General features: G+C 51.8%; 1 protein-coding gene across 7 annotated transcripts in view; it reads left to right on the top strand.

Moving 5' to 3' along the window:
• The first annotated feature begins 396 nt into the window (after positions 1-396).
• CSNK1E (casein kinase 1 epsilon) overlaps positions 397-13,351 on the top strand; it is a 38,961-nt gene continuing 26,006 nt past the window's right edge. For 2 of the 7 annotated variants that reach the window (XM_066358396.1, XM_066358402.1), the window contains exon 1: positions 11,542-11,821. The gene's annotated coding sequence lies outside the window, so the exon portion shown is untranslated. Of the gene's footprint in view, positions 479-11,541; positions 11,822-12,028; positions 12,049-12,099; positions 12,407-13,351 lie in introns of those variants that run through there. The other 5 variants (XM_066358397.1, XM_066358401.1, XM_066358400.1 and 2 more) reach the window with 5 other exon arrangements.

Genomic DNA, 13,351 nt, shown 5'->3' with positions numbered 1-13,351 from the left:
ACCTCCTGGACACTCACTGACCCCTTCACCCCCACCCGGGTTTTCTTAGCAGGAGGGGTGGGGTGGAGGTGGGGAGGTGGGCTAGGTGGGTGGTAGGAGTCCCCGCTGTTCCGCGGCTTCTCAAAGGGGCCCTGGCTCTGGAAGAGTAGGACTTCCCGGTTCAGCTCGCCCGCCCCCAAGGGCTGCCCTTGGAGGTTCCCTTTGGCAGGCATCACTGATGGTTGAGGGCCTGGCAACGTGGGGCATGCGTGGGGGGGAATTGACCCCACCACCTCACTCCGCAAGCACGAGAACCACGAAACCCCGCGGGCCAGGAAGCACGGGCGTGGCCTAGAACCGGAGGCGGGTCTGGAATGGTGACATCACTGCACCGCCCCCTCGGCAGGCTTCCCCCTCCCGGTACGCAGCGTCGGGCAGAGTCCTCACCTGGAGGGACAGGTGTGCGCATCTCGCATCGGAGGCCGACCGCGAGTGTCAGGTAAGCATCATCAGGGGCCCTGTCTGGGACCTAGGAAGAGGGTCCAGGGTGAGGGTCCTCACTCGACGCAGAGAGAGAGCCTGGTCAGAGCAGGCTGAGCAAAGAGAAGGAGCTGCGGTGGATTTGTAGAAGTACTGGTTGCTCCCCCAACTCATACCTCGTCTCATGGTTATAGTCACGTTGTCCTAAAAGCATAGGCTTGGAAGGGATTTGAAGTGGAAGAGGAAGGAAACAGCAGCTTTCCAACTATTTCATCCAGAAATGTATTTTTTTACATGTCTTTTCTTCGTTGTAGAAGTTATATTCACTGCTTGACTATTTGGCAAATGGAGAAAAGTAGGAGAGAGATCATTGTGGTACTAACACACACACAAACCACTGTGGGTGTTTTGGTGTATTTCCTTTTGGTCTTTTCTGTGCACAATTATTTTAGTGTACTTTTATCATACTGTATTTACAATTTGATACTATGTCATAAGAATTTTCTCATGTTGTTCTTAGTCATTTGTGTATGTGTAGTCATTATTTTTAATGGCTGCATAATGTTACATTTGGGGGATGGGCCATAGTTGGGCACCACTCTGAACACTTGGAGGAAGGATTTGGGGGTGAAGACAGGGAGGTGTAATAGAAAAAACTTGGGCTCTGGGTCACACAGTCCACAACTGCCGATGCCAACAGTGGGACCTTGGGAAAGGCCTTTGCTCTCTCTAAGTGTTGTTTATCACATCTGGGAAATGGCCACATAAAGTTACTTCCCCCTGGGGTATTGTGAGGATTAACTGAGCTATTTCTTTTTTTTTCTTTTCTTCCTTTTTTTTTTTTTTTTTTTTTGAGGATTAACTAAGCTATTTCTATAGAATGTCCTCCCCTAACCCCTAGGATTCTGGCAGAAAAAGGGTCCACATGTTTGTAATGTCTGTCTTCTCCCTGGTCATGTTGCTTTCTAATGACCTGTTCTGGGTCTCCTACAGCAGGCAGACGTATTCCACCCGGGCAAGGCCGCCTCTGTCCCCTATCGCTGAATTAGTGATAGTTGCATCTATGTTCAGGAGCCAGGTTCTGGGCTATAGGCTTTATGTATCTCTTTTAATGGGTGTTACTGCCACCCCCATTTCTGAAATGAGGAAACTGAGGTTTGGGAAGATTCTACAAACTCGCCTAGCCACACAGCTCAGAAGTAGCTGATTAAGAGTTTGAACCTAAGGCCCTGGCCGGTTGGCTCAGTGGTAGAGCGTCGGCCTGGCGTGTAGAAGTCCCGGGTTCGATTCCAGGCCAGGGCACACAGGAGAAGCGCCCATCTGCTTCTCCACCTCTCCCCCTCTCCTTCCTCTCTGTCTCTCTCTTCCCCTTACGCAGCTGAGGCTCCACTGGAGCAAAGATGGCCTGGGCACTGGGGATGGCTCCTGGGCCTCTGCCCCAGGCACTAGAGTGGCTCTGGTCTCAACAGAGCGATGCCCCGGAGGGGCAGAGCATCACCCCCTGGTGGGCGTGCCGAGTGGATCCCGGTAGGGCGCATGCAGGAGTCTGTCTGACTGTCTCTCCCTGTTTCTGGCTTCAGAAAAATACAGAAAAAAAAAAAAGTTTGAACCCAGCTTGTTGAAGCAGGGTCTATATCATCACTGCTTCTCAAGTGAAAGCTCATCACAGGGGTCCTCCAATGCTAATGCAAACTTCAATGGCACACCATGTCTGTAAAACTATTTCAGAACACCCATTTTGTATTACAGTGTATATCTATTTGTTATTACTCAGGTATGTATGGTTTGCCATGCTAATGTGTATATTCTAAAACATACATCAAAATGGAATATTTGGGCCCTGGCCGGTTGGCTCAGTGGTAGAGCATCGGCCTGGCATGCAGGAGTCCCAGGTTCGATTCCCGGCCAGGGCACACAGGAGAAGCGCCCATCTGCTTCTCCACCCCTCCCCCTCTCCTTCTTCTGTCTCTCTCTTCCCGTCCCGCAGCCAAGGCTCCACTGGAGCAAAGTTTGCCCAGGCGCTGAGGATGGCTCTGTGGCCTCTGCCTCAGGCGCTAGAATGGCTCTGATTGCAGCAGAGCGACGCCCCAAGATGGGCAGAGCATCGCCCCCAGGTGGGCATGCTGGGTGGATCCCGGTCGGGCGTATGTGGGAGTCTGTCTGACTGCCTCCCCGTTTCCAGCTTCGGAAAAATACAAAAAAATAAATAAAAAAAAATGGAATATTTGGAAGGCTAAGATTAAAAACTAAATAAGAATACAAATTCTGATTTTTCCCCCCACACCCAGTGAATCACTTAGTGAACTTCCTGGGTACAGGCATCTGCTTTGGAGACACTCTGTTAGTGGTCACCAGAATCCTCTGGATCAGGGGTCCCCAAACTACGGCCCGCGGGCCACATGCGGCCCCCTGAGGCCATTTATCTGGCCCCCGCCGCACTTCTGGAAGGGGCACCTCTTTCATAGGTGGTCAGTGGAGGAGCATAGTTCCCATTGAAATACTGGTCAGTTTGTTGATTTAAATTTACTTGTTTGTTATTTTAAATATTGTATTTCTTCCTGTTTTGTTTTTTTACTTTAAAATAAGATATATGCAGTGTGCATAGGGATTTGTTCATAGTTTTTTTTATAGTCCGGCCCTCCAACGGTCTGAGGGATGGTGAACTGGCCCCCTGTGTAAAAAGTTTGGGGACCCCTGCTCTGGATGCTTCCAGAGTGAATGGGCAGTCTCATGGTGTCCTAAAGGTCAGGAGGACACACTAAGTGAGAGCCTCAGATATATGAGCAAGTCCCTGTTGGCACACACTGAGGAAGACAAAGGTAGATTGGGACTCAGTGCCCAAGGCAGGGTGAGGCTTCAGGGTGGGTCTGGAAGGGTAAATTAGTATCCTTCAGAGCCTTCATTAACATTAAGTCAGATTCTCTTAAACTCACTCTTTACCTGTAAAACAGGTGGGTGATCTCCGGCTCATAGGACTGTTGTAGAATTAATGAGATCCAGTAGTCAGTGACTGTTGTGGCGCCTGGCACACTAGTTTGCTAGTGTGCTAATTCACTCCCTCTTCCCTTCTACATGGAAGGGAAAAACTGGAAGGTGTTCTGAGCAAATCCAGTGTATCAGTCCCATAGTCAGGTGCTTGGGATTGGAGACCCTGCCTGCCTCCACCTTCCTCTTCAGCCTTCTCCCCCACAGGGTGCCATTTGACTGGTCTCCCCAGAGTGGCCCCTTCCCTCTAAATGTCTGCAGTTCTAGCATAACGTGTTCACTCAGGCTGTTGCTCCTAGCCTTCCACCCTCCAAATCTGCCCAGCTTTAAGCCCTGCCTCCTCCGACACTGCCCAGGGGTAACTCTCAAATTTTTCTGTAGTGGCTTGGGGGGGCAGTCTGGATAGAAAGGGGTCCAGAGACTTGTCTGGATGCTCTATTTGTGTAGTGCTTCGTGTAAGGTTAAGAAGAACCCCGTCATGCATCTCACAGAATGTCCTGGGGGAGGGCAGGGGTTATGTGGATCTGTCCGTGGCACTCACTGTCTAGCATGTTCTCTTTACCATTGTTAGTCCGTCTTTGTGTGTGGGTGTCTGCACACCTAGCCTCCCCAGGGGGATCATCACCTCCTGGCAAGCAGGGTCCAGGGTACATCTCTCAGGCCCTAAAAGGAGCTGGCATCAGGAAATGTTTGTGGACAGACATGTGATGTGGCGAGAAGGTGATGAATTGCAACAACTATGCTGAGTTGAGAAGTGTTGCTGTGGGAATTGGGATCATTAGCCATGACAATCACCTTAATTCCTGTGGCCCAGCTAATGAGTGCTTGTGTCCTAGGAATGGCAGTCCTTGGATTCCCACAGGAGGGAAGGAGCAAGTTTTGGAGAGAGTTGGCAGTGGTGTAGACAGGGAGGTTGTGCCCAAGAGAGGGGTCAGGTGAGCCCAGAGGGGCAGCAAGGTGACAGACTTAAGTTGAAGGAAGAAAGCAGTGGGGAGGGGAGGTTGTTGAAGGCAGGGTGATGTGGCCCTTTGGTGATGCTGGAGTATTTTTGATGCTCTCTAGGCCTGTGGGACACGTGACAGGTGTTCCTACTTCCTCTGGGAGTTGATTTCCCCTAAGAAGACCAGCAGCATAGGGAATGCTGAGAGTGGGTCTGCCCCAGTGGAGGGGGAAGGCTGAGAGCTCACTGTGAGACTGAGCAGTGGGGTGGGAAGGAGCCACAGGCTTGTCACTGAGGGAGGGAAAGTGTCAGACCCTGCCTCCACCCCCATGGCCACACACCCAAGGCAGAATTGATTAATTGCACAAGTATTGTGAGGCACCCATTACCAATTGGACACCCACAGGAGCACTTATAGAAGAGTTTCTTTCTCTTGGAGCTTATGTTCAAAGGCATTAACAATAAACAAGTTCATGTTTTCAGCCTATAATAAATGCCATAAAGAAAATAGGGCAGGGCTATCCAGTAGCAGGGGACAGAGGGGAAGAGGGTCCAGTTAAGACTGTTTGTCAGGGAAGGTCTCTATGAGGAGGTGACTTTTGAGTTGTAACTTAAATCATGAGTAGAAGGCAGCCATAGAGGATCTAGGAGAAGGTAATTCTAGGCAGAAGGAATGGCATGTGCAAAGGTCCTGAGGTGTGATGAAATGAAAGAAGATTGGAAGGAAGCAAGGTTCAAGATGAGGTCTGATAGCCAGATCATCACAGGCCTGGGAAAGAACGTAGATTTCACATTAAGGACAGAGGGAGCCACTGGTGTTTTCAGTAGCAGAGGAACATGATATCACTAAATAAGAGATGTAGTGTCCAAGTGAAAGATACACGTGTGCCTGATCTGTAGTGGCACAGTGGGTGAAACATCGACTTGCAATGCTGAGGTCACCAGTTCGAAACCCCTGGCTTTCCTGGTCAAGGCACATATGAGAAGCAACCATGAGTTGATGCTTCCCACTCTTCACCTTTGCCTTTCTCTCTCTCTCTCCCCTCTCTAAAATCAATAAATAAAATCTTTAAAAGGAAAGAAATAAAGATACACACGAGAGGTGGTTGGATTCAGAATATGGTTGGGAGCCCAGAGCTGATAGGAAATGCACATGTTTTGAATATGGGGGTGGGGAGAACTCTTTCCCACTGAACCTAGATGTGTGTGACCTCAGGATCTTTCTCAACACAGTACTCTGGATATGGAATGTATAGGCCTTCACCTTCCAGTCCAGCCCTTAGTTTACAGATGTGGAGACTGAATAAGGAGCTTTAGGTCTCCTTGTCCAGTCCCCTAGAGGGGGGTTGTGAATTCTCCAAATTTCTACTGAAATTTGCTGGCTGAGCTGATACTCCAACTTGGGATCCAGGCCCCTAGTCTGAAGCTCTTACAACTCCACCCTGCTGCCTCTCTGCTAAAGATGGAGGAGGAGGGGGAGAGATGACCTGACTGGACATGATGATGTGGTGGGGTCACCTGGGAGAAGTGTCTGAAAACAGCAGAGTCTGGACAGCCCAGGGCCAAGGCGCTGATGGGAGATAGCACTGCCCTGGAAGCAGGCAGAGGTGGGCAGGACATCATGGGCGGGTCTGGGGGCATGGAGCTGAGGCCTCGCTGGGCAAGGAAAATGCACTACAGCAGCATCTGCAGGCTGGCAGGTCTGGGGGACCTCGCAGAGCAGAGCCTGTGTGGCCACTGATGAGTAGCTGCTGAAAAGAGGAAGCTAGAACAACTTCCTGCAGGGGCCTCTTAGAGCCAAGACCACGGGGAAGGAGAAAGGGTGGGCAAGGCCAGTGGCTCATCTGGGTCACATAGGTCTGTACACCTCCTGCCCACCCCACCTCGAGGCGCTGGTGGGGGCCCTGCAGGGGAAGGTAAAAGAGGGAAAGAGAAGCTGGAGACAGCCTGTGTGCTGGAAGAACTCCAAGGCAGGTGGCCCAGATTTCAGTCCATGTCTGCGCCTCAGAGTAGTAATAGTATCAACATCTTCCTCTCACTCAGGGCTTCTTCTGGGCTGTTGTTTTTGTGGACGGACTATCTGTATCTTCCCCATTTACAAGTGAGACTCAGAGAGTTTAAAGGACTTTCCTAGAGTCACACAGTTAAATAGTAGCAGAGTCAGCATTTGAAGGCAGCTTTTTATCCCACATGGGCTGTCTTGGGCTCCTGCTGTGATCTTGAGCAAGGCTCCCTGGGTCTCAGCCTCTCTGCCTGTAAAATGATGGAGTTGGAACAAAGGGGCCCATGGGCCCTTGTGGCTCCTGACTAGGGCCCAGAATTGCTTCTCTAGTAGAGGGCTCAGAGATGTGATGGAGGGGGATGGGGACTTGTCTCTGCATTGTGTTCTCCACTAGCCTGGGTGACGTGTTTAAGGGTGTGGGCTCTGCCAGGCCACAGCCTCCGCTGAGGGGGGATGTTAGGGTTGAGTGATCCAATGTAGGTAACGCATGTCACAAAGGGCCTGGCACACTGTAGGAGCTCAATAAAAATATTGCTCCTAATGCTTTGTCAGAGAGAATGGAGGCCGTCTCTTCACAGTTCATCCATTTGCTCATTCAGCAAATATTTGTTGAATACCATGTAAGAGCCAGACAATGTTCTTTTTTTTTTTTTTTTTTTTTTTTTTAATTTTTGGCAGAGACAGAGAGAGGGACAGATAGGGACAGACAGACAGGAAGGGAGAGAGATGAGAAACATCAATTCTTCGTTGTGGTTCCTTAGTTGTTCATTGATTGATTTCTCATATGTGCCTCGACCACCGGGGCTACAGCAGACTGAGTGACCCCTTGCTCGAGCCAGCGACCTTGGGCTCAAGCTGGTGAGCCTTGCTCAAACCAGATGAGCCCGCACTCAAGCTGGCAACCTCGGGGTCTCGAACCTGGGTCTTTCCGCATCCCAGTTCGACGATCTATCCACTGCGCCACTGCCTGGTCAGGCCAGACAATGTTCTTGATACTGAGGGCACAGTGGTGCCCCAAATAACATTAACTCTCCGCCTTCATGCAACTTATATTATAGTGGGAGACTTGGACAAAAAAAAAAAATCAAATTAGTACCATATAGAATATGTTAGTGTGATAAGTGCTAGGAAAAAAATGAGGCAGAGAAGGGAGGTATGCAGTCCCCTAGCAATTGTAATCATAAATTGGGAGGACTAGAAGGCTTCTCTGTGAAGGCAAATTGAGAGTAAGACCTCAGGGAGTTGAGGGAAGGAGCATGCGATATCTGAGGGAAAAGCATACCAGGCAGTGGGAACAGCCAAGGCTAAGGCCCTGAGGCTAGAGGACAGCCTCAGGGGATAGATTATGTAGGGCCAGTGTAAGGACCTGACTTGTCATAAATGATGGTGCCTACCTCAAGACTCGGACTGCCGATCCCTTTGGGAGGACTGAAATCTTTCTCTCATCACTGGCTTCATCTGTGACAGCCTTGCGATATGGCAGTTCCAGGCTGTTCTTTTTTTTTTTTTTCCTTTTTTTTTTTTTTTTTTTTGTATTTTTCTGAAGCTGGAAACGGGGAGAGACAGACTCCCGCATGCGCCCAACCGGGATCCACCTGGCACGCCCTGGTGGGAGACGCTCTGCCTACCAGGGGGCGATGCTCTGCCCCTCCAGGGCGTTGCTCTGCCACAACCAGAGCCACTCTAGTGCCTGGGGCAGAGGCCAAGGAGCCATCCCCAGCGCCCAGGCCATCTTTGCTCCAATGGAGCCTTGGCTGCGGGAGGGGAAGAGAAAGACAGAGAGGAAGGAGGGGGGGGGGGAAGCAAATGGGCGCTTCTCCTATGTGCCCTGGCCGGGAATCGAACCCGGGTCCCCGCACGCCAGGCCGATGTTGTACCGTTGAGCCAACCGGCCAGGGCTTCCAGGCTGTTCTTGAGATCCCTCGCCCAGTGTTCTGGGGTGCTAAGCTAACAGGTACAAACATTAGATTGGAAAGGTGCTAAGGGACTGCTCTTTCTGACCCAGTACAGAAGGAGCTGAACCCCCAGGTGGGCCCCATGTGAGCAGAGACTTCACTGACACCTGTTGTTCCCAGCCTGACTGCATCTTCTGAATGGGTGCATAGATGGGTGGGTGGGGAGGTATGTAGATAGGGGCTAAGGGGACTCAAGCTGGCTACACCTTGGGCTTTAAAGTTGGGAGTTGAGTCCCAGAAGGAATTACTGAAAATCTAGTTTGGAGAGAAGTCAGACCCAGAAGCTGTCTTTGGAACCTTCTTAATTCCTCAGCTGGCTTTTATGTTTCTCCTTAGAGCTAAGCTGCAAAGCTCTTTAGAAGGACTCATGGGTTGCTCTTTGAGGTGAGTAGGAAGGAGGATAACTTGGGTCCACAATGCAGCTAATCAGGGGTGGGGTTTGGGCAGCTTTTTCCAAGGGAGACAATAGGTGGGGACAGCAGGAAAGATGAGGAGCAGGCCTTTGTGGGGAGGAGTGAGTCTTAAAACTGGTTGGGTTTAACCAGGCGGTGGCGCAGTGAATAGAGCGTTGGACTGGGATGCGGAAGACCCAGGTTCGAGACCCCGAGGTCGCCAGCTTGAGCTGGGCTCATCCAGTTTGAGCAAAAGCTCACCAGCTTGGACCCAAGGTCGCTGGCTCGAGCAAGGGGTTACTCAGTCTGCTGAAGGCCCAAGGTCAAGGCACATATGAGAAAGCAATCAATGAACAACTAAGGTGTTACAACAAAAAACTAATGATTGATGCTTCTCATCTCTCTCCGTTCCTGTCCGTCTGTCCCTGTCTATTTCTCTCTCTGACTCTCTCTCTGTAACAAACAAACAAACAAACTGGTTGGCCCAGGGAACTGACCAGGATTTTCAACCCTGTGGTGGTAGTGATGGTTACAAGTTCTGAAATGGGGAGGGAAGCATGTGACAAGATTAGGAGGGAAAACTGATGGTTAATGTGTGCCCTTAAGCAAGCACTGTTAGGAGCCTCAGATTTCTTCTCAGATTCTTCTAAAGAAGAGAGTAGTATTTAATCTGTTTGTGTTTCAGAGGATTAAAGGAGATAACCACCTCTCCCTGCACCAGGTGCTCAGAAGTGCTCACAAGTACTAGGCCCTTCCAGAAAGGCAGGGCTTGTAGTTGGGAAGCAGGACCCAGGTTGGAAGGTTGGGGGATGCAGTGGTATACCCCACCCCTGCTCAGTGTGCCAGGGCCTCTCTGCCTAGGGCCCCAACCTGGGCACTGTGTCTCACTTTAGGAGAATGTGTGGCCATGGGGCAGGCAGGCATCCCTGGACCCTTGAAGCAGAGATCCAGGATCCAGTGTTAGTGAGACCAGGATGAGAACCGGTGATGAAGGGAAGGGCATTGATGGTGAAGTGTGGTGGCTGGTGTCTAGCACAGGGTCACACGTAGGGACCTTCAGGGGATGAAGGGAGTCATAAATATGGGTAAAGCCAGCTGATTTGAGGAAACGAGATTGAACCCTTGGGCTGTGACCAAGGAGGGTGGCTGCTGCTCAGGCCAGCTAAATGCAGTCATGGCCTGGTGTAAGTTTGGGCCCAGAGTTGCCAGTTCTCCCAGTGCTTCAAGAAAAGTAGGGAATATGGACCTGTAATATGAAATCTTTCCATTTTGAAACATTGGGAATCAATTAAACAACAAAAAACAACAACAAAAAGCACCAGGCAGGCCAAGCAAAGCCTATTATCTTGGCTGGTGCCCCCCTCCCCCGGCCCCCTGCTTTCTTGTTCGGCAAAGGTGGTACTGAGAACAGGTCCCCAGTTGATTACTGCAGACCTCTCCTGGGAGGCTTGTCCTCAGTCTCCTGCTCTTGGAAATGAACTTCGCTTTCTGGGGACCATTGGGAGAACAGCCATCTTGCTGTGCTGTGTGGTCCTGGGCAAAACTCTTCCCCTCTCTGGGCTAGTTTCCTGCTCTGTTACAGACAGCCTGGTCTCTGGGGCTTCCACCAATCTGGCCAGTGTGTGACTAAGTCCCTTAGGATCGAAGGAAGATGTGGTTATTATGGAAGTGACTCTGCAGGGACCATGCTTCAGGAATTGGATACAGTGCACTGGGCATTTTGTGTGTCCAGTCACAGTTGTATGTGTGAGAGGATGTGTGTCATAATTTGGAGCTTTGCATGGACTAGTGTAAATACTATTATTTTAATAACTCTGCCCTGGAACCTTTCTTTCATGGCTACTCTGGAAGCCGGTAGGAAGCCTAAGTTAATTCCCAATGAACCCAGGAGGAAGGCATCCTTTCTGATTTCCACGTATGGAAGCCCAAGCCCAGAACACAGGACTCTGACTCAAGCAAGGGTTGGTGTTAAGGCAGTGTGTGGGTCCCTCATCAAACAAGTAAGAACAGGAGTAGGGCTTGAGAGTGGTCTGTGCCCATCACAGTTTTAAGCAGCTGGAAAAGGGTGGAGGGAGAAGAAAAGAGTCTTTGCCTTTTATTTTTCCAAGGGAGAGAGTATAGCTGTGCCTCTCTGAACCTTTTTTTTTTTTTAGTTGATTTGAAAGAGAGAGAGAGGAAGAGAGAGATGGAGAGACAAAGAAAAACAATCGATTTGTTGTTCCACTTATCCATGCATTCATTGGTTGATGCTCTTCTATGCCCTGACCTAGGATCAAACCACAGCCTTGGCATGTTGGGAGGCTCTAACCAACTGAGCTACCAGGCCAGGGGTTTCTTGGGATCTTTTGTCCTTATCCTTACATCTCTTGTCCTGTCAAATCTTTTGCCCCTGAATCAGTCTGACCTGTGATCTTTGCAACTCTCAGAGTTCTAAGTTGGAGTGATCCCCAACTCTAAACACTCTCCTTTTGCAGTCACGCCTTATCTACTGGCCTTCGGAGGGACCACTGCTATGCTGTGAGTGGATCGAGAGCCGGAGGAGGGGGGCTTGAGAGGAGGCTTTGAGTCTAGAACATCCCAGCTTTTTGTGCTTCGTCCTCCCCAACCCCACCCCGTTTTTTCAGGATGTGTCTGTGTGTGCTCCTGGGCCCCACCCAGAAGACTATGTTCCTGCAAGGCGCTCCTCGTGCAGCTGGGAGGGCCGTGTTTCCCTACTGTGGGTCTCCCAGCGTCACCGGGAGCCGAGGATGCGGGCCCTTTAAATCCTCCGGGGCGGCGGCAGGCCGGGGATGACATCAGCGGGCGGGCCCGGGGCTCAATGGGAGTCTGCGGGTGCGCGCCAGGCGGGAGCACGAGCCTGCGGCGGGGGCGGGCGGGCTGGAGGGCCCGGAGGAGGGAGGCGGCTGCGGTGGTGAGTGCCCAGAGCCAGATCCCGGCCGGGGCGAGCGAAGCGGAGCACGGCGGCTGGGCCGGGAGAGGCTGGCGCGCCGGGCAGCTTCGCGAATCCTCCGCCATCCGGCCCGGCGGGCCGCCCCCGCTCACGGTAGCCCCCGGAGCAGCGGACCGGCACCGGCGCCTCACTGGTGGGGTAAATATTGGGGCACCAGGGGCTCGCGGAGGGGCGCAAACCTGAGGGGAAACAGGGCTCCCCCCGCCCCTTTGTTTTTGCGCGAGAAGGAAGGGAGGGCTGGGGAGGGCGGACACTGGGGCATTTGCACTCGGGAACTGGGGGGGAGGGGGGCAGTCCGGGCGCCGCCCGCTCGGCCAGCGAGGACAAAGGCGCGGCTGAAGCCACCGAGGAGGAGGAGAAGGAGGGTGACTTATTATTTTGCAAGCTTGAGCGGGGGGGACACCCCCCCCTGTCCAGCCCACCTCCCCTTCCCCCAGCTTGGACCCCGCAAGGTCCCAGCCAGCGTAGGCGGCCACCCCTCAGCGGCCACCTAGGGCTGTGATTTGGGGACGTTGAGAGAGAGGGGGGTCCGGGACCGGTGTGCTGGGGGCACCCGACACTGTTGATTCGAGCTTCCCTGCCAAACCCTGGGCTTCTGTCTGTTTCACTGGACAGTCAGCAGCGCCTCCTTCTTCTCTTCTGACTCCGTGCTCCAGACCTGGGGGTCAGCAAGGCTGCTCGCGCAGGTTGGATGGGGGCGCTTGGAGGCCCTGAGATGAGGGGGTGTGTAGTCATCCAGCCACCGATTCTGTTTTCCTTTGTGGAGGGAAAGAAAGGGGGTGGGGGTTATTTATCAGATTGGATTCTCCCATTTCTGCCTGTGAGACATCCATGTTTTGCAAGTCTCTGTGGAACATAAAACTCTGTGTATGCCTGGGTATCTCTAGAGAGAGGATTCCCAAGCTCCTCTTCATACCCAGACTCAAAGTGGGGTGACCCCCTCCCCAACTTTCCCTTAGTTTTCTTGCATATTTTTGGTGCAGCCTCCCTAGGGGATAAGGATCTGGGGAGAGGGGAAGGGGATCTAGAGTATCTTAAATTGCACCCCAAAGTGCCTGTGTTTATGGCTTTTTTGCCTTCTGTCTAGGGTGTTCTTCCAATTTTAATTTTAATGGTCTAGGCTAGGGACAAGGACCCTGGCTGAGGGAGTTGGGGGCGGGGGGGGGGGGGGACGACAGGGAGCAAGAAAACTGCCTGTGTGCTGTGTTGCTTGGTAGTTTGTCTAATTGTTGTAACTAGCTGAAACTCTAGAGTCTTCATGTCTGCTTTTTTTTTTTTTTTTTGCCTTAAAAAATACTTTGTTTATTCCCCGCCCCCAGCCCCCAAGGGAGAAGCAGCAAAGAACGGGATAGCCTCTCCCATTCTTGACTCAATCCATTTCTCCTCTCTTCTGGGAGGCTTTTGAGGGGGTTGGTGGTGCTGGGGTAGTTCGGGGTCTTGGTGGCCAGTACACAGAGCAGTCCTGGTTCCTGCAGGGCGGATGGTTCGCACCTTCTCTTCTCTTCCCTGCCGGCAGCCCATTGAGTGGGGAGGGGCTGGGGGTCATGTGCAGTGTATTTATGTAAGACACCCAGACGGAGGGCACGGGTATTTATATAACCCGGCGTGGGTATTTATGTAATATAGGATGCGGGTGTATTTATGTTCCTTTCCGAACCTGCGGCTTTC

This window comes from Saccopteryx leptura, chromosome 1 (genome assembly GCF_036850995.1).
Source record: "Saccopteryx leptura isolate mSacLep1 chromosome 1, mSacLep1_pri_phased_curated, whole genome shotgun sequence".
Classification (NCBI taxonomy): domain Eukaryota; kingdom Metazoa; phylum Chordata; class Mammalia; order Chiroptera; family Emballonuridae; genus Saccopteryx; species Saccopteryx leptura.
Note: the sequence above shows the minus strand (reverse complement) of the source record. Positions and strands in the feature narration are given on the sequence as shown.